General features: G+C 34.1%; 1 long non-coding RNA gene across 1 annotated transcript in view; it reads left to right on the forward strand.

Moving 5' to 3' along the window:
* Positions 1-21,564, forward strand: part of LOC119867153 — a 168,528-nt gene that overhangs the window by 103,770 nt on the left and 43,194 nt on the right. Inside the window, exon 3 of the long non-coding RNA XR_005382547.1 lies at positions 3,696-3,768. This is a non-coding gene — a long non-coding RNA (uncharacterized LOC119867153). The remainder of the gene's footprint in view (positions 1-3,695; positions 3,769-21,564) is intronic.

Consider the following 21,564-nt stretch of genomic DNA (forward strand, 5'->3'; position numbering starts at 1 on the left):
ACAAATAGGAGTTTCCCCAGATTTGCTCCAGGACAAATTTGGTGGCTTAAGTTTTAGAGGGAGTTTATTCTTTGCTGTCATGTCATAGTTTCCATCATTTCAAGTAGACTGAAAATAATTTAAAATATTGCTACGAAGAATATTATTAATAATACAAGCTAACCTAGCCCACTGCTTTTTTTTTCTCTGTTTATACAATCTCTCAGTTAAATCTTCATTTTCTTTGGAATGTAGTAAAAATATATTCAGCAAAAAATAAGAAACAAAGTGTCCAGGACATAGGTTGTAGAGGTACAAAATATGGAGATATGTTACTTTCCATATTAATAAGAATATATATGTGAGATATAGAAAGTAATAGAGATCTAGTAACAGGGACTCCTACAAATTCTCAAAAATGAAACAATTAACAAAAAATCCACATACTTAGAGGTGAATTTTAAAAAAGCTGAGTCTTCAGAAAGTATAAACACCAAAAATCATTAAGGGTTTTCTTTCTTAAACCATATAATTGTACATTACAATTAATTGCAATTTAATGAAATTTAATTGCATGTGTTTGTATAAATTTCAGTATAAAATTACTCTGTAGCACATCAAATGTTAATTTAAGAAAATTTTAAGGTTTGTGGAAAAATATGTCTAAAGTCAAGTTAAACTTAGTAAAGCTTCCCTTACATTTTAATTTTCCTTCAAGTTGTTATTTTTTTCATTGTTAGATATTTCTCTCAGCTTATTTTCTTAGTCTTTTGAGGTCTCAAAGTATTCAAAGATCACACAAGATTTTAAACACAATTAAGCACACATTAAGTGAAATGATTTAGTAACCATATTTTTCAACTAAATTGTTATTGACATCAACCATTTCTTCATGAAGTGCCACTTTCCACAATAAGTGTTATGGTTTTTTATATTAGTTCAAATGCAATTATTTGTAAAGCAGCAACTGCATTAGCATTAGAAATAATGGTCAAGATATAAAAAGTTAATATAATGCTTATAGAACAATCTCTTTGTGAATTCTGCATGTTCATACATAATATTCAGTGTTTAATACAAAAAACAGCATCTGCTATTGAGGAATTTCTTTCTCAGAAGACACTGTGTGTGAAAAAGTAAGCACCAATACAGTTTGTTCTCTTAGTTATTAGGAAATCTAACTGGCTATATTTAATAGAGTTAGTAAAACTTTCAATAGGATTCTGGAGTATAATATAATCTTACCAAAATTTTAAAATGATAGGAAACATTATTTCTGTATCCATCCGTATAATCTATTTATCTACCTACCTACTGTGGAGGCCGAGAAAATTAGGCCATTCCACCTCAAGTTTAGCATTAGCACAAGTACAGCCATCTCAGGCCCCTGTGAATAAGAAACTTTACAGAAAACAGACTGCAAAAAAAAAAAAAAAAAAAAGAAAACAGACTGCAGCACGCCCTTGAAAGAGAACTCCCATATCAGAAAGAAAACAACTCAAAATGCCCTTGACAGAGACAGAAAGTCCTGTGTTGGAAGGGAAAGAGGTCTTAAGAAACTCCCCCACCTTTCCCCCATATCGGAATGAACAAAATTCCTCCACCCCTTCTGAAAATCCCCTAGACCAGCCCCATAAAACACAGCTGGAACCCATCTCGGGGTCCAAGTCCCTGCTCCGCTGTGTCGAGTATATTTGGATCCAAGCTCCAGCTTGTAATAAACCCTCATGTACTTGTATCGGTGTCGGCTCCTTGGTGGTTTCTAGGATTCACAATCTTGGGCACAACACCTACTCAAATATATCTATCTACCTATTTATCTGTATTGCTCAGAAATTTTGATACCTATTTATCTGTATTGCTCAGAAATTTTGAGGTTGGAGAAATCCTCCATTGACTTCTGTAGCCAGTTACTGAAACACACACATGCATTAGTATGGGCTATGAATACATAAAGATATAAATAGTGGTGAGATATCTTAAACCCTCTATAAATAAAACAAGGTTAGATGTACACAATAGAAGATTAGAATTAACAGCAGGAATGGAAACAATATTGAGGACATACTTTCATGTCTTCAAATAATCATTTTAGATTTGTAATCTCACATAATCTTCATAATTAGATGATGAGTTTGCCACTAGATTTTATAGATTTTGTAGAAAAGCAATGTGAATATGGTGTACAAGATGATAGGTAAGTAACATTATATGGCCCCCAATTTTTTTTGCCATCACTGCTAATATATTTGTTTTACAACATTGCTTCTTTCCCTGTTCCAGAAGAAAAGGTAACAGCAGATGCTTAGAAGATATTGTTATATCTTAGTATACTAACATCTGTATTTTATAGATTTCATAGATCTCTATATCTGTCCATATGCATATATGGATATACAACATATTTACATGCAGATAAATCTCCATGCTGGCAGTAGGTATAAATTAGCAAGTATATACTAAATTTATGAGAAAATAATAAAACTAATAAACCCTCTATCAGCTAGTATTCCTACATATAAGGACTTCATCTGTGTGCTTTTATATTGATTAATTTATTTAATCCTAAAGAGAACATTATACTATTAATATCCCTGTTACAAAGATGATAATATTGAGGCCTAGACATGCATGATACATAGCTAGTAAGTAAAGAACTTAGTTATAAAACAAGTTATTTTTATTTGATACCCTGGACCTAGCTATTCTCTTGTGTTGCCTCTTCGTTGCCTGTAGTCACTAGTGTCAGAGTCATCATTAATACAGTCGATTTCTCTAGGGAACAAGGTCCAGCTCAGAACTTTTAAAAATTATATTGATGGTTTTCTGTTAAAATTAGACATAGACCTTTGAGAAAATATAAACATTTTAAACCTGTGACTATAATTTCAGTGTGGTGACTTAGTGTTGAAGGTTACTGAGAAAATGTGGCCTCCAATCTGGAGCCTGACACTCAAAGGCTCCACACCCCTTCCACTGTCCTTGGAATGCACTCTCCACCCACCATTCTCACAGTAGAAGCCATTTTCAAGGACACAACCTGGAGAAAGTAATGTGTTGCTGAGACCATCTGGATGGTATACTGGTACTGAACTCAGTTAAAGCCTCTATATAAGCTTTTAAGATTCTGTTGGGCAAGTGAGGAGATCTAGTCGTCTTGTGCCTGCCCAAGACAAGCCTCATATGTAAGTGTCCTTGCTCGCTAAACTTGCCATTTAGTTATCTGGAGTAGCTTACCTCATTCTTCAGTTTCTTCTTGCCTTTCATGTATGGGGACCAGTTCCAGATTTCACTCAGGAGGCTCCCAAGGTTTTGAATCAACATTGGTGCAGTAGAGGATTTCCAGTGTCCATCTTGGTCCCCAAAATAGGAAATTCCAAGTTCTCCATGAAGAAGTAATAAGTAATTTATTCCTTCCACATCTTATTTGCTCTTCCCTTTCTAGATTAAGATAGAGCAGTAGTAGTAGTTAATCTGTAGCACAGGCATTTTTATCTTTACCTGTTACTGGGTGCATAAAGTCAATGCAGAAGAAATTCCAAATTCTGTGTATTGCCTAAACTGTGTTTCAAATACTATTTTACCAGTTGAAACTGTAGTTAAGTACTTTGAGTAAAATTTGATAACTAATCGTTGTTATTTAGAATGATCATATCACAGCCTAAGCCATTCAATTATTTCATTCATTTTTTATTTTTTTTATTTTTGCTTATTAGAATTATGCATGTATTGGATAATCAAGAAGGATTAAAAGAATAAATGTGTCAAGTTTGAAGAATGACTTGAATGGTGAGTTACAGCATTAATAAATTACAACCCTGAACCTATATAAATATATAAATACATATTAATTTGCAGAACTAATCAGACATAGATCAAGTAATGTTTAGCATATAGCTGTGGTAATCCTATCTATCTATCTATCTATCTATCTATCTATCTATCATCTATCTAACATCTATCTATTCAGAAAAGTTAATATACTATATGACTTCAAGAAAAAGATTTTTGAAGGCAATGATATCAAACCTAAGAAAAGCATACCAGTCCTGGCAGATGAATGAATTATTAGGTTAATACCTATAACTTTACTTCAGATTTTTACTTGTGGTAAAATTAAATATATACTTCATTTTCTGTTTTCCATTTACTCTTTTCTCTATACTTTTTTATAAATATATTATGTACCATATAAATCCTTTTAAGTTTGGGACAGTTAGGATCATTTAAAGAAACTACAACTCTCACCAAGTCTGGACTAGGGAATTTATTGTGTTCCATTTTCTAGATTGTTATAACTTAAATTTCCATGAGAAAATCAAGTTTAGTTTGCATACCTGCAAATTGGTTATCAGAGTTGTTTCTTTAAAAAATCACCTTTTAAACATCTAATATTTATTAAATATAATGAAAAACTCCAAAGCAAGTTTATAGTGGTGAGATGAATGCTGACAATGTAAACTTTCTGAACAAATACGTCTCATTGTCTGAGCTGTGCGAGACTTTCAAAGGACTAATGATACATTGATTTGTAATTCATCCAAGATAGTTTAATTATCTGTTTATGGTTCATCTACCATTTAAAATTAGACAAAATTAACAAGATATTGGATTTTAGATTTCATGAAACAACTTACTCATTTCTAGGCAAGCCATTCTATTTTTAAGTGATACCTTTCTAAAGATAACGAGGCCTCCTTCTATTCTTCATCCAATTGATGGAAAACGAAGGACAGAAATGTTGCCTGTCACACTCCTTGTTTATTTCTGAGGGTAAATGAACTGAACTTCAACTTTTTATATTATTTGAATATTAGAATTTTATTATTACACTTTAATAAAAAGAAATTTAAAAGGTGGTCCACTTAATTTTTTCTCTACTAAAGGAATTCTCCGTATAATTGTATTCATTATGCCCAAATCCAAATGTTCTAAAACTTGATTTTTTTCCATAATTATTTTGGTATTTAAACCTGCACTGAGCTACCAAATCAGAACTGAAATAAATCTACTTATAGTTTTTCATAGCCCAACAATGTGGATATGCTGGAGTATTAGAAGTGTGTTGCATTGAAAGGTGCTACTGAGAGACCCCTGGGTGGCTCAGTGGTTGATGTCTGTCTTTAGGTCAGGAAATGATCCCTGGGTCCCAGATAAAGTCCTGCATCGGGCTCCTTGGAGGGGGCCTGCTTCTCCCTCTGCCTGTTTCTCTGCTTCTCTCTCTGTGTGTATCTCATGAATAAATAAAATAAAACATTTAAAAAAATATAAAGAAAAGAAAGGTGCTGCTGAACTCAGCTGAAAGTCTTAGTCCATATAAGATGTATATTTTTAAAAATGTGAAAATTTTTAAACTTTAGAGTAATCTGGCCCCATGAGTTTCTGATAAGGGATAATAGATCTGTAATAGCACCTTCTGATCCTAGTTCTTGGAAAAAAAAAAAGAAACCATGAAAAACATAAGACAAACATTTTACTTCTACTTAAAAAGTGTGCCTTCCAAATTTGTGCATAGTCTCTATCATCCTCTATGTGTCCTCTATCTTGGTTTCTTCTTTTCTCTCTACTTTCTATTTTTATCACACTTTTTATACCTGCCTATCAACTTTTGCTAATGATGCAGCTCTCTTGTAGTGCATATTATATTCTATTAGTTATTCTTATTTCTTCCTAACCAGTATTTCTGACTAGATTATCCTTGTGTCTTAATCATACTTCTGAAATTTTCTGAAGTCTTACTCCTAAGTGATATGAAAAAAAATTACTGAAAGTTTGAGTTAGTAGACCAGGTATGCTGGGAGTTAAAGAAAGTAAAATTTCCATGGAAGTTAACTAAAATAAAATAAATTAAGTTTAAAGAGAGAAAAAAATTACAGTTCTTCTATAATAGATCTTGTTGGTTAACTACTCAAGACCTGTCTGTCATTCTGCCTTCTTTCGGAAAACAGAACCCTGCTATTTTGTAGCCCTCTTGCAAGAGTCCATGTACTTTTGTGAAGACTTCCATGAAGGTTAAATAAATCATAATGACCTCATTCCTTATTCTTATGTTTGTTTTATGGGAATTAAAGGACACATTAAGAGGGATTTCCAGTGGACTTTTAGAAAAGATTTGCATATCAATTCAAATTGGCAAAGAAAAAGTCAAACTCTCCCTCTTCGCCGATGACATGATACTCTATATAGAAAACCCAAAAGGCTCCACCCCAAGATTGCTAGAACTCATACAGCATTTTGGCAGTGTGGCAGGATACAAAATCAATGCCCAGAAATCAGTGGCATTTCTATACACTAACAATGAGACCGACGAAAGAGAAATTAAGGAGTCAATCCCATTTACAATTGCACCCAAAAGCATAAGATACCTGGGAATAAACCTAACCAAAGAGGTAAAGGATCTATACCCTAAAAACTATAGAACACTTCTGAAAGAAATTGAGGAAGACACAAAGAGGTGGAAAAATATTCCACGCTCATGAATTGGAAGAATTAATATTGTGAAAATGTCAATGTTACCCAGGGCAATTTACATGTTTAATACAATCCCTATCAAAATACCATGGACTTTCTTCAGAGAGTTAGAACAAATTATTTTAAGATTTGCGTGGAATCAGAAAAGACCCCGAATAGCCAGGGGAATTTTAAAAAAGAAAACCATAGCTGGGGGCATCACAATGCCAGATTTCAGGTTGTACTACAAAGCTGAGGTCATCAAGACAGTGTGGTACTGGCACAAAAACAGACACATAGATCAATGCAACAGAATAGAGAACCCAGAAGTGGACCCTCAACTTTATGATCAACTAATATTCCACAAAGGAGGAAAGACTATCCACTGGAAGAAAGACAGTCTCTTCAATAAATGGTGCTGGGAAAATTGGACATCCACATGCAGAGCAATGAAACTAGACCACTCTCTTTCACCATACACAAAGATAAACTCAAAATGGATGAAAGATCTAAATGTGAGACAAGATTTCATCAAAATCCTAGAGAAGAACACAGGCAACACCCTTTTTGAACTCAGCCACAGTAACTTCTTGCAAGATACATCCACGAAGGCAAAAGAAACAAAAGCAAAAATGAACTATTGGGACTTCATCAAGATAAGAAGCTTTTGCACAGCAAAGGATACAGTCAACAAAACTAAAAGACAACCTACAGAATGGGAGAAGATATTTGCAAATGACGTATCAAATAAAGGGCTAGTTTCCAAGATCTATAAAGAACTTATTAAACTCAACAGCAAAGAAACAAACAATCCAATCATGAAATGGGTAAAAGACATGAAGAGAAATCTCACAGAGGAAGACATAGACATGGCCAACATGCATATGAGAAAATGCTCTGCATCACTTGCCCTCAGGGAAATGCAAATCGAAACCACAATGAGATACCACCTCACACCAGTCAGAATGGGGAAAATTAACAAGGCAGGAAACCACAAATGTTGGAGAGGATGGGGAGAAAAGGGAACCCTCTTACACTGTTGGTGGGAATGTGAACTGGTGCAGCCACTCTGGAAAACTGTGGAGGTTCCTCAAAGAGTTAAAAATAGACCTGCCCTACGACCCAGCAATTGCACTGTTGGGGATTTACCCCAAAGATACAGATGCAATGAAACACCGGGACACCTGCACTCCCATGTTTCTAGCAGCAATGTCCACTATAGCCAAAGTGTGGAAGGAGCCTCGGTGTCCATCGAAAGATTAATGGATAAAGAAGATGTGGTCTATGTATACAATGGAATATACATTACTCAGCCATTAGAAATGACAAATACCCACCATTTGTTTCGACGTTGATGGAACTGAAGGGTATTATGCTGAGTGAAATAAGTCAATCAGAGAAGGACAAACATTATATGGTCTCATTCATTTGGGGAATATAAATAATAGTGAAAGGGAATAGAGGAGAAGGGAGAAGAAATGGGTAGGAAATATCAGAAAGGGAGACAGAACATGGAAGACTCCTAACTCTGGAAAATGAACTAGGGGTGGTGGATGGGGAGGAGGGTGGGGGGTGGGAGTGACTGGGTGGCGGGCACTGAGGGCGGGACTTGACGGGATGAGCACTGGGTGTTATTCTGTATGTTGGCAAATTGAACACCAATAAAAAATAAATTTATTATTTAAAAAAAAGAAAAGAAAAAAAAGAAAAAAGAAAAGATTTGCATATAATTAAAAAAGAATGGTAGACAAGGCCTGGTTCATTTCTAAGGGGGCAATCCTCCCAAGTCTATGTATTCAGATGTCTTCAATATTACCTTAAGTTTTCTGAAACATAGAAAAAGGACAACTTCTAAATCATTTGTATGAAGTGAATATACCACTGTTCTGACTGTTCTGTCACCCAGACAAGATAAGAATACATACAATAAACTCTACTACAGACAAACATGTCTTATCAATGTTGATGCAAAGATCTCAAACAAAATAGCTGGAAAATATTAAAACATTAAAGAAAATATAGTATGTCCCCACCTTAGGTTAAGTTCAGGAGTACAAAGATTATTCAGTTTTAGAAAAACTATTATAAGGTTTATCATGTTGATAGTTTTAAGAAAGAACATTTATGATAATCTCTACAAATTCTGATAAAACATTTGTCAAAATTTATCATCCATACCAATTTATTGATATTTGGGCTTTTTATTTTTTTAGTAGGTTCTAGGAAATAATTCAGGAAAGCTAAACAAAACACTTTTTAGTCTTCTTGTGTTTCATTAATTTCTCTGTTAGCTACCTCTGGTTTTTCTGACTTTTGTTTTAATTGTAATACTTTTTTTTCCATTTTCATTTTTATTCTTGATCAGTTTTTCAAATGGATTGTCTGTTTGGTTAACACTCCAAAAAACAAACTTTTGACTTTGTTCATCTTATTTATACTTGTTCATCTTATTTATACTTGTTTTATTGATTTTTCACATTAGTTTTTATTATCCTGTCTTTCTACTATCTGTTCTTCAACTGACTTCTTTTATTGGCCACTGATTTCATTATCATTTCAGCTTCTCTCAGTCTCACTCTTTTGGTCCTTCCAGTGTTTGAATATTTTTAAGACTTCATTTGTTATTGAAATATAATTAATATACACTATTATTTTCAGGTGCACAGGATAATGATTCAACAATTCTATACATTAGTCAGTATTCATCACAATAAGTATATTATTAATCCTCTTTATCTATATCATTCCCCAAACACACACCACCTCTGGCAACCACAAGTTTGTTCTCTGTATTTAAGAGTCTTTTTTGTTTCTTTCTTTTTTCTTTGTTTCTTAAATTTCACAAGTTAGTGAAATTATTTGTATTCTTCTGTCTGAATTATTTCACTTAACATTATACTCTCTAGGTCCGTCCATCATCCAAAGAAAACAAAAGATTAATTTGAAAAGATATATGCACTCTTAACATTTATTGCAACATTATTTACAATAGTCAAGATATAGAATCAATCAAATTGCCCATTGATAGATGAAGGATAAATAAAATGTGATACACACACACACACGTATATATATATATATTGAAATATTTCTCAGCCATTAAAAAGAATAAGATCTTGCCATCTCCAAACACTTTGTTGTTATACCAGTTTTAGGATTACAACTAATTGAGAGAAAGTATAGACATTTCCCACGTGTTCCCTTTCCCCATACATGCATAGTCTTCAAAATCACTCATCAGAAAAGCACATTTTAAAACAATCAAAGATATATTAATATATAATAATTACCTAAAGTCCATAGTTTAAGGATCAATATTAGCATTGTATATTCTATGAGTTTAAACAGTTGTATGATGATGTATATCCATTATGACATACCATCATTATAGTACCACCATCAAGTACTATAGTATATATAGTATTTTCACTGTCCTAGAAATCCTCTACCCTCCTCCATCCCTAGCAACCACTGATCTTTTTATTGACTCCATAGTTTTGCCTTTTACATAATGTCAAATAGCTGGAATCATACAGTATATAGCCTTTTCAGATTGACTTCTTTCACTTAGAAATATGCATTTAAGGTTCTTCAATGTTTTTCCTGGCTTGATAGATTATTTCTTTTTAGTGCTAAATGGTATTCTATTGTCTGAATATACTAGTTCATTTATCCATTTACCTACTGAAGGGCCTTTGGTTCTTTTGAAGTTTTGGCATCATGAATAAAGATGCTATACACACCTGTGTTCAGGATTTGTGTGGATATAAGTTTTCAGTTCCTTTAGGCAAACACCAAGGAGCATAGTATGGCTATTATATCATATGGTAAGAATATGTTGAGTTTTATAAGAAACTGTCAGACTATCTTCCAAAATGGCTGTACCATTTTGCATTCCCAGCAGCAATGTATGAAAATTCCTATTTTTCTATACCCCCACCAGCATTTGGTGATGTCAGTGTTCCAGATTTTGACCATTCTGATAGCTGTGTAGTGGTCATTGCATTGTTGTTTTAATTTACATTTCCTGATAACATGTGGAGTGGATCTTTGTATATATGCATATTATATCTATATAATTTATTTTCTTTTTTTTTAATTTTTATTTATTTATGATAGTCACAGAGAGAGAGAGAGAGGCAGAGACACAGGCAGAGGGAGAAGCAGGCTCCATGCACTGGGAGCCCGACGTGGGATTCGATCCTGGGTCTCCAGGATCGCGCCCCGGGCCAAAGGCAGGCGCTAAACCGCTGCGCCACCCAGGGCTCCCCATATCTATATAATTTAATGGTGAGGTGCCTGATAAGGTCTTTGGCACATTTTTTGGGAGGTCATTTACTTTTACTGTTGAGTTTTAAGAGTTCTTTGTATATTTTGGATAACGATGCTTTATCAAATGTATCTTTTGCAAATATTGTCTTCCAACCTGTGTCTTGTCTTCTAATTCTCTTGACGTCTTTCACAGAGAAGAAATTTTTAATTTTAAAGAAATCAGGTTATCAATGATTTATTTTATGGACTATGTCTTTGGTGTTTTATCTAAGCAGGCATCACCACACCCTAGGTCATCTAGGTTTTCTCCTATGTTATCTTCTAGGGAGTTTATGGTTTTGCTTTTTACAGTTAAATTTTCAATCCACTGAGTCAATTTTCATGGAGGGTATGAGGTCTGTGTTTAGATTCATTTTTTCTTCTTTCTTTACATTCAATGTCCCAATTCAAAGCACCAATTATATTGGGTGTTCTAGCACCATTAGTTGAAATAAGTGTCTTTGCCTCATTTTATTGTCTTTACTCCTTTGTCAAAATCAGTTGACTATGTGAGTCTGTTTCTGGGCTCCCTATCTGTTTTATTGATCTATTTATCTGCTCTTTCACCAATACTACTGTCTTGATTACCTTAGCTTTATAATAAGTCTTTAAATAGGATGATATCAATCCTCTAAGTTTCTTCTCCTTTAATATTGCATTGGCTTTTTTTATTTTGCATTCTAACTTTCTTTTTTCCAATATAAATATCAGTATACTGTGGCATCCCACAGGATTTGATGTGTTAATTTTTAATAATCTTTTAGTTCTAGATATTTTAAATCACATTATATTTCCTCTCTTATTTTTGATTTATTTATATTTACATTTAAATTTCAACAAATGGGCAGCCCAGGTGGCTCAGCAGTTTGGCGCTGCCTTCAGCCCAAGGTGTGATCCTAGAGACCTGGGATCGAATCCCATGTCAGACTCCCTGCATGGAGTCTGCTTCTCCCTCTGCCTGTGTCTCTGCCTTTCTCTCTCTCTTTCTGTGTCTCTCATGAATAAATAAACAAAATATTTTTTAAAAAGGCTTTCTAAAAAAATTTTTAAAAAATTAATAAATTTCAGCAAATATCCCAAAATACCTTTTGAATATTGGCAAGCTAATTCTAAATCTCATATAAAAGAGCATAGCCATAATTAGTTAAGATTCTTATGAAGCAGATCTTCTCTGCCAAACATCAAGATGCACTGTGAGCTAATAGTAATTACAGGAGTATGATGCTGATATAGAAAAAATACAAAATGATAAGAACAATAGAAAAAATTGTCCAGATATAAATTTTCATGTATACTGAACTGAAATATGTGACAGAGGGAACATGGCAGATTGGTGAGTAAAGAATTAACTATTTAAAATATTTATAGATATGGAAAATAAATTGAAATCTTGTCTCACATTATATATAAAATTCAAACATAGATGGTTTAAGTATTAAAGCATCTAAATTGAAAATTGAAAAAAAATTAGGACTGCCTTGGTGGCTCAGTTGGTTAAGCATCTGCTTTTAGCTCAGGTCATGATCCTGGGATTCTGGGATGAAGCCTTGCTGAGCAGGGAGCCTGCTTTTCCCTCTCCTTCCACTGCTCCCCCTGCTTGTGCTGTCTCATGCTCTCTCTCTGCCAAATAAATAAATAAATATCTTTTTTAAAAAGTTTAAAAAATTAGTAAAATACTTACTGAATGCCCTTCTGTTATGGAGGATTGTGGGAATTTCAAAATAAGACCTAAATTTTTGGACTTGTTTATATTAAAACTGATGGCAGCAGTTTATGGAAATGTGCATTATAGTAAATGAAAATGAAACTACAAACAGAAAAGATATTTTGATTAGAAGTCCAGTGTGCTATCCATTGCACCACTGAGCCACCTAAGATATTTGAAATAGTCAACAAAATATTAGTATCAATAATATATAAGTAATCCCTACAAATTCAGTAAGGAAATGATAATGCAATAGGAAAATGTCTTTTTCTCTTTTAGAGAAGGGGAAACACACCTGGTACAAAAACATATGAACAGATATTATTCTTTATTAGATATCAAAACAATGCAAATCAATAGTACAGTTGTAGATACCATTTTTTAACATAGTTTGTCAAATTTTAAGTCTAATAATATTATCAAAACATGGATTAACAGGGTATCTTATAAATTGATATTTGCAAATACAACTTGATATAATTATTTTGGAAAACAAGATAACATTTACTTGTAAATTTGAAAATAAATTTCTTATTAGCTGACATTCCTTTCAAGCATATATTCAATAAAAAAATTCACACTTGTATGCTAAGAAACATGAATATGAAAATTCAAAACATCAGTATTCATAACTGGAAATAATCTAAATACTTGAAGCACATAATAGAAGCAAAGATATATCCATTGTGCTATATTTACATAGTAGAATATTATATAGAAGTGAAAATTAATTAGATCCACAGAGAATAATAGAACTGAATTTTGATAATATTTAGTGTAAAAAAATAATTCAATGAAGACTTCACATAGTGTTATGCTCTTTTTATAAAATTAAAACCAAATATAGTCATGTACATATTGGATAATTTGTTTTAAATTTTTTTTTAATTTATTTATGATAGGCACGCAGTGAGAGAGAGAGAGAGGCAGAGACACAGGCAGAGGGAGAAGCAGGCTCCATGCACCAGGAGCCCGATGTGGGATTTGATCCTGGGTCTCCAGGATCGCGCCCTGGGCCAAAGGCAGGCGCCAAACCGCTGTGCCACCCAGGGATCCTGGATAATTTGTTTTAAAAAAACAAAAAAAAATGACAATATAATATTTGGAATATCTCAGATGTGGGGAAGCAAAAGCTAAAGTTGGAAGAAGAGTTGTTTTAAATTTTTCTCATAGTTTTATTTTTCCAGTTGGTGTTATTCCCAAATTAGATCATTAGCTGTGCTTTGCAGAGGTTATTTCAAGAATTTACCAGACTAGTAAGCTTCTAGGTGATATATTTATAAATGTTAATTATATTATTAAAATAAATACATAGAGTAAAAATAAAATAGAATATGTGTGGATTCTTAAATTAAATTCCCTGAGAAATAGACCTTGAGTCTAAGTTTTGAGAAGACATACTATATTTGGAAGCACCAAGAATCACCAACCTGGGAATGGAAGAATAGAACAGGAAAGGAAAATAAGTCCAAGCTGGTGCATAATGAATTAGTTACTTCCTAGGGAAACTGTGGGTTAATTCATGGGGTAGAACATTCCACAGAGTTGCCCCAAATTCTCCTCATGTCACTAGAGGTGGCCTTGAGGTAGAAAGTTAACAAGTATTTGGGGTGAGGAGCCATCATTTTCAAGAAACAATGAACAGTGAATGCTGGGGAGATATGAGCCAGACACCAATAGTAACTGCTTTAGTCCACTGAAATACATGTGTCCTTCACATTAAATTATTTTGTCCTCTCACTGATTCTTCAAGATCATGGTCAGTTGAAATTTGTAAATCAAAAAGATTGTCAATAATACAGTTAGTTGGACAAGCTATACTCATCATTGTTGCATTCATTTCTGGTGCTCCAACTGCTATACATACTCTCTGTCCTTTTTTATCCATTCTGGACTTCACACATCTTTGGTCAGCATTTGTGCTAATTTAGGTTAATTACCCAGTGAAATAACTTATAGTTGAAGTGTCTAAGCCCCTTTCATACTGTGCTCTTCTCAGGCTGTGATTGCTACAGTTGTCCATTTGTGCTGGAAGTATAAAGAACCCCACATGAATTTCTTTAGTTTACATCATACTCTTCCTTGTTTCCTTTACATAACAATAACCCTATCCTTTTATGATGGTCAGGGGCAAATAATCATGCCAGCATTGTAAATCCTTTCTTTGCTTGTCAGTCCATTATCATGAAGAGCTCAAGTTGACCAGACTTGAGCTATAGATTTAGGCTTATTGGAACTCTTATTATGTACTCTGGTAGAAGTATTACTCCCGTTACTGAAAACAGGACTTCTAATCCTTAAATGCTTAGGATTATGAAGATTGAAAATATAAATTCCCCAAATGCTTCACTGGTAATGATAAGATAAACCACTTCTATTTCCACAGACCCATGTATTCACAAACATAGCATCATATAATGTTGATGATTCTATGTCTAAACTGCAGGTTGTCATTCCTAAGCTTATACATTTACCATGACTTTTAAAGGGCATTACAAGTTCCAGTCAGGCCAGTATCCGGTAATACAAGTTGTTTTTGAACCAACACATCTAGAGTTCTTGCTACCATTTATTTGCCAGATCCTGTTAATAAAGTGTTATCAATACAATTGCCATCATATTTTTCTGCAGAATGTAAAAACAATCAAGATTTCTGGGCTACATTGAGATAGAAACCAAAAGTTCATCATAGCCCTGGGGTAAGACAATGAATGCATGCTGCTGTTCTTCTCAGGAAGATCGAAAAAGCTTTTGATTTTTTTCTTGATAACATTGAAGAGCATTCACTAAATAAATTCATACTAAGAACAAGGTTTTTGTTGTTGATTCTAGAAAACACATCCAGCATAACAGCTGTATGGGGGTTGCCACAGGGTTAAGTTTATAGAAATCTCCTATAAATTTGCATGATATATCTGATTTTTGCTTAGGCTAGTTAGTTAAATGGGAATATGATGAGACAACTAGGTTTATATTGTTTGAATCTTTAAGAGAAGTATTAATCTCTGCCATTCTACCCAGGATGCTTTATTGCTTTTTATTTGCAATCTGGGTTGAGATTTGCAGAGGTCAGCAGTTTCATGAGCCTCTAGTTGGTTTTTCCTATCACGTTGTTAATGCGCATGTCAGAGAACTGATGAGATAGTTATGCCAGCTATTAAGTATGTCCATCACAATTAGGTATTCAAGTAACTGGGAAATGACTGCAGAGTGTTTCCATGAACCCATTAGACCCAATATGAGATGGCTTTGGGCCAGAAATTCATTTTCACCTCACTTATATATGCCCCCACTCTTACATGAGGCCATGATGGCGTTGTATGCTCCTAGTTTTAGTGTCAACACATAATCCGCATCCAATGGCTTTTGAGTGATCTGAGGTATTCTCTCTTCCCTCAGCTGTCATTTAGGGAATAGCTACTGAATATACTTGCCATAGGATTTATCTTCTCTTCTATTGCTGAGTTCTGGGTCTCATAGCATGCTCAGGTCTGAAAACTCTCTTAAGGACAGTGATTTACCTTCAGTGTTGACTGCCATCTGCTTTCTGCTCACCTGCTTTTGATTAATTTTAGTTCTATAAATCAAATAGTATCCTCAATGACTGCCTGCATATTTGTCCTTAGGAATATCATTGTACACTGGCCATTGTGTACTGGCCTCACATCTCTGGGAATGAAGGTCACCTGCTTGCCATTCCATCATTAGTACCATGCAGTCATTACATAGACCTTGCTTGTGATGTTTAAATATTGCCACCTGCCCTCTGCTACTGCAGAATCCCATCATCCCCAATTGTCACTGGAGAGCCGAGTAGGATAGCAACAATTCTTAGTATCAATCTTGGTTTTTAAAGGACAGTCATCACTGAATGGATTAATGATGCTAGAACCTCACACTAGAACATTTCTTATCATTTTAGTGAAGAAAATGTTTCTTTGATCCTCCCTGAGATCATTATCAGCTGGTAAATTCTTTGGTCTTATGCAACAGATCCATTTAGCATGTCCTACCCTCAGAACTTTTGACCCTTTCTTCAATATGCTGCTTAGTTACAATGTCTCCACTTAATTTAATGTAAATCAGTGTTCCCAATTTTCATGGATCATTCTTCCAGCATATCAAGTTAGCTCCAAGAACCTAGGCCAGAATGTTACACACTAAGTCAAAGAGTCATGCCGCATCACTAAACTTCTCCATATCCAGACATATATTCCGCCACTATATTCCAGTCCCTTCAATATCTAATGTCGCATATATTCTCCTGTGGGTGTATGAGAGTCAGGTTATGGATCTTGTTGGAAAATAATTTATTTCTTCCCTTAACAAGACTGTTGATAATTGACCCTAATATTGGTCAAGAGGTAATGAATGAGTGGAGGAGGTGGCAGATCTTAGGAAGAACAAGCATCATCATATGAGGAAATCATCTCTGATGAAACTATTTCAGTTTTCAGGCAATGACAATGAGCTTTTCAATTGCATGGGTGAGGGGGCCTCTTTTCCTGGTGCAAATTACCTACAAAAGAATCTAAATGTTCAAGATTATCATTTGTTTGTGCTCTATTGTTCCATTCCTGGACTCAATATACTATTCCTTTTCTATTAGGGCCTGGATGTTAGCATAGTAGACTTTCTGGTACTGTGATTTAGTTTATTTTTAACTCTACCACTATTCCAGTAAAATCTTGGGCCTGATATTTAGCATAGTCTGCCTTTGCACTGCAGGAAAATAAAAAGGGTTATTTTAAAATGTTGTAAAGGAAGCCTTTTGGCTTTAACACTATGCTCTGAGTACCTGAGCCTATTATTTTCTTCCTACACAGGAACAATAGTCAACCCATACTTGATCCTTCTAAATACTATGGCCTCCATATTTTCTCAAGTGCTACAGCTATTTGCATAATCTAGTAAATTCCCTTCCACCACTCTTCTTAGTCTAACACACTTGAAAGTCTTAATAATGGTAGAGCTATAGCATATTAGATGTCATTATTACTCCAGTCATCCCCAGTAAAGGTATCCTTGTTGAATATGGCTAACAATTGATACAATTCTAGAATTTTAACCTAGATGTCTACTTTCTGGATCCCTATTTCCAGTACCAACTGTCTTACTTGTATGTCTTTCCTTCAGCTAAGGAAAACCATCATGCAGAGAGTAAACTGGTGTAGAGAGAAATCATTATTAACAAGAGCTGGAATGGTAGGTGTTGAGGGGTTATGGGGGAGGTATCCACAGTGATTGCTGCACATGGATTCTGAATGAAATTATATAATTAATGAAGGACTATTAAATCCAATTCTATAAAATTGAAGTCCAAAGGAAAAATAGTCTGGAAAATAGCATTCAGATAATTTGTTTTGATGACCCTTAAAGATATGATTAGGGACCAGGACTGAATAAATGATCAGCTTTCTTCTAATCACTTGGAAAAGATACCAGTATTCATTTCAAAAGGTTGCTCCTTCTGCAATGCTAATGCCAGGGTCTATTCAAATTGAATTAGTAGCCACTCTGAAAGTTCCATTTTTTGAAGTTTTGTGGGTTCTATTGGGCATTTAAAAAGATTAATAGCAACATCAAACATCCTTATAAGATGTCCCTTTCTTGGTGTAGTTAGTTAGCTGAAATGGATTTACGGCTTCACTTTAAAAAATAACTCAAATCCAAGTAAATTTTATTTTCCCAGATTCTTGCATAATCGGTGCTGCAATTCTATTAGCATGTTAGTGCTTCTGCTTCCAGACTTTCTGCCATGGCCCAACCAATACGAATCTATTTAGTCACAGAAAACAGGAAAATATTTTCCTGTCTCCTCAAGAAATCCATGATGGCTTTTCAGCAAGGCAAATATTCTGTTAACAGTAATTTCACATTGTAATCAAGGCAATATTGTTTCCAAACTGTAAGGAGGATCAGGTGGAAATTTAAATGATCATTTTCCATATGTTTTTGGGAGAGGAAAAGATAGAACAGTAAGTATAGCTCATACATTTAGAAATCCTTCCAATTACTGATCCTACATGTTAGTACTATTCTTCTGACCTCAGTTTCATGTTTGCTTCCTACTTTTCCAGTTATCTCAGCACCATGGAATTACATAATGACTTATTTTTTCCAAAAGTAATTTATTTGTTTCCTTGGTGACTTTACTATTATTATGGCTACGGATATTTTTATTTAGGTAAGATCATAGTAGTATCAGTAACCCTGAGTTCTCATTGTAGTTAGTTTATATCCACTTTTTTCATTATCTACAGCATGTTGCTTACTAAAAGTATAATCCCAGAGGTAAAATATTAAATGTTTGATTCTTTAGATGTTTTCAGCATTAGTTTCCAGAACAGAAATATAAATTGTTTTAGAGTTAATAATATCTACCTGGTAAATTTACTAGGTGCTACTTCTTTCTAAAACAAATTTCAAGGAAAGAATTGAAACTACTTCAGGAGAAATAATTATTAAAAAAGAAAGTTAGAGGGACACCTGGGTGGCTCAGTAGTTGAGTGTCCGCCTTTAGCTTGGGTCGTGATCTCCAGGTCCTAGGATCAGGTCCCACATCCGGCTCCCTGTGGGGATCCTGCTTTTCCCTCTGCCTATGTCTCTGCCTCTCTCTCTGTGTGTCTCTCATGAATAAACAAATAAAATCTTTTTATTTATTTATTTATTTATTTATTTATTTATTTATTTATTTATTTTTAAAGACCTTATTTATTCATAGAGACATAGAGAGAGAGAGAGAAAGAGAGAGGCAGAGACACAGGCAGAGGGAGAAGCAGGCTCCATGCAGAGAGCCCGATGTGGGACTTGATCTGGGGTCCCCAGGATCACACCCACGTGCTGCAGGCAGCGCTAAACCGCTGCGCCACTGGGGCTGCCCAAAATCTTTTTTTTTTTTAAATGAAAGTTAGACTCTTAGGCATTTAGAAGAAAATGAAAGACAATATTGTTATTGATCAATCTAATAATCAAAAATTCTAGTAAAAATAGATTTAAAATTATTTGCTGGGTCTAATTATCCCTCTTTTACTGAGTTGTAATTTATAAATTCAGTTGTAACTCTTCTAGGAACAAAATATTTTATTTAAATTTTGTTTCATTTACATTGTAGATTTTCCATCTGGTAAGTTTTACCTATTTAGTTTCTTTATTACGAATAGGAAATTGGCTTTCTTTGTATTTTGTTACCTGCATAACAGTAAAGTAAAACATTTGATGTTGTCAAGTTTCAAAATGCATCATACTTTCCATTATAACTATATTGGTAAGGAATTTGGAGACTCCTTTAGTGATAAATATATAAAATATAAAGGTCTACTGATGTATTATTTTACCTAGAATTAATATATTTGCTTATTTTCAATTAAGTAGAAATGCTAGAACATATTTTGGTACAGTAGATTAAATAAAAAGCTGGCTTAGCGTATCTTTCCTAAAGAAATTAAACATCCTTTTAAACTATAACATTAAACTCATAGTAGAGGATTAGAATTCTAGTTTCGCTATGAGTCTGGGTTATAAGACTACATATGAGGTGATTCAAAGAATTATTTCTAGACAGCTGTGTCAGGAGCTGACCATGTGGTCTAATACTAGACATGATCTATTGTCTGTGGCCATTTCCTTCATATGAGCTGTTAATTGTCTCTTGGAAATGTGTCTGGTAGCTAGACATTAGTAAAGATATCATTGGTTGTTTTTAGTTTCTCTTTTCTCTTAAATGAAAGAGAAAAATGTCAGCAAACTCAAGTTTTTTATGTGATAGGACAATAATTATTTATGAGATTTTCAGTGAAAAAAAAAAGATCATATTTTGCATGACCAGGCTGTTAGCACTGAAAACAAATTGTGCCAAATATATATATGTATATGTATGTGGATGCACAAACATGGATATCTGCCACCTTAATTGTGCTACCACATCCACCATAACAGAAGCAAATCTGTGGAGCTGTTGCCCTTGTCTATCCCTCTACAAAGCATATGGCCCTTGATAACTTCTTTTAGGTAGATCCTATTTATACCTAATCAAAGAAAGCAAGTAGTGTTATTTGGCAGGAATTGGAATTTTTACAAGGAGGTCCTAGGAGGTCCCATATACCCTCTTAGGCATAATCTTGGGTAGCATTCTGGGCTTTTGGTTATGTTCTTAAATGTTAGCACCAGGTGGCAATCTTTTAACTGAGTAGTTTTAGCAGGAATCTCTTTAATAGATTAGAAGGAGAATAACATAATTTGCAAAATCTTAAAATGAGTCGATTATTTGAAAATGAGCAGTGTAATTGTCTGCAGACACTACAATAACATAACACTAAAAACTATTGCTTTTAATTTGCTTCCACTCAGATAATTTATCACAAATTTGATTCCTATAGTTAAAGTAATTATGCCTTTGATTTTTACTATAAGTTACCTAGACGAGGTTTCCACACATGTCTGGTAATAGTGACTTGAAGTGCTTAATAAAAATGTTGTTTCCTGAGGCTTTTCTAACACATTGAATTGACATTCCAAGAGACATTTTAACAACCTCTCTTTTTAACAAGGGCACTTGATATACCTTCTTATAAGGTAAATTAGCAGGATACTGCATTAGACATTAAGATTCAAGGGGCCTAGAACCATTGCTGGCCTATAGTAGATACTTAATATAGATGTTAGAATGAGTGACATTAATACACACAATTCCTTTTTCAGGTTAGTACTGCTTCCAATAAAGATTACCTGCTTAAGCAGTGATTGGCATCTACAAGCTTCAGTGAATACAAGCCTGAGTTTTAGGGTATCTTTTAAGAATTCTCTTCTGTTTATTGGATGGTACTTAGGTACTCTTCATCTACATATGATTCAGGCTAAAGTTTCCAAGCCTCTTGCAAGGTATTTCTTCCTATATGGTCTTCTACTTCTGAATTCTCAATGAAAATAACTAAGTCATACCAAAGCCACATCTGTCTGGCATTTTTTCCTACTTTTTTCTTTTCTTGGAAAATGAAAGAAAAAAGAGAGATCACTTTCTCAATATTAAAGTGTTTTAAATGGAGGCATTTAAGTGTAGACTAATCTCTAGTCTTTATTATGATTCTTTCAGTACATCTTTATTCTTGTGGTGCTATTTT

Source organism: Canis lupus, chromosome 32, assembly GCF_011100685.1.
Source record: "Canis lupus familiaris isolate Mischka breed German Shepherd chromosome 32, alternate assembly UU_Cfam_GSD_1.0, whole genome shotgun sequence".
NCBI lineage: Eukaryota > Metazoa > Chordata > Mammalia > Carnivora > Canidae > Canis > Canis lupus.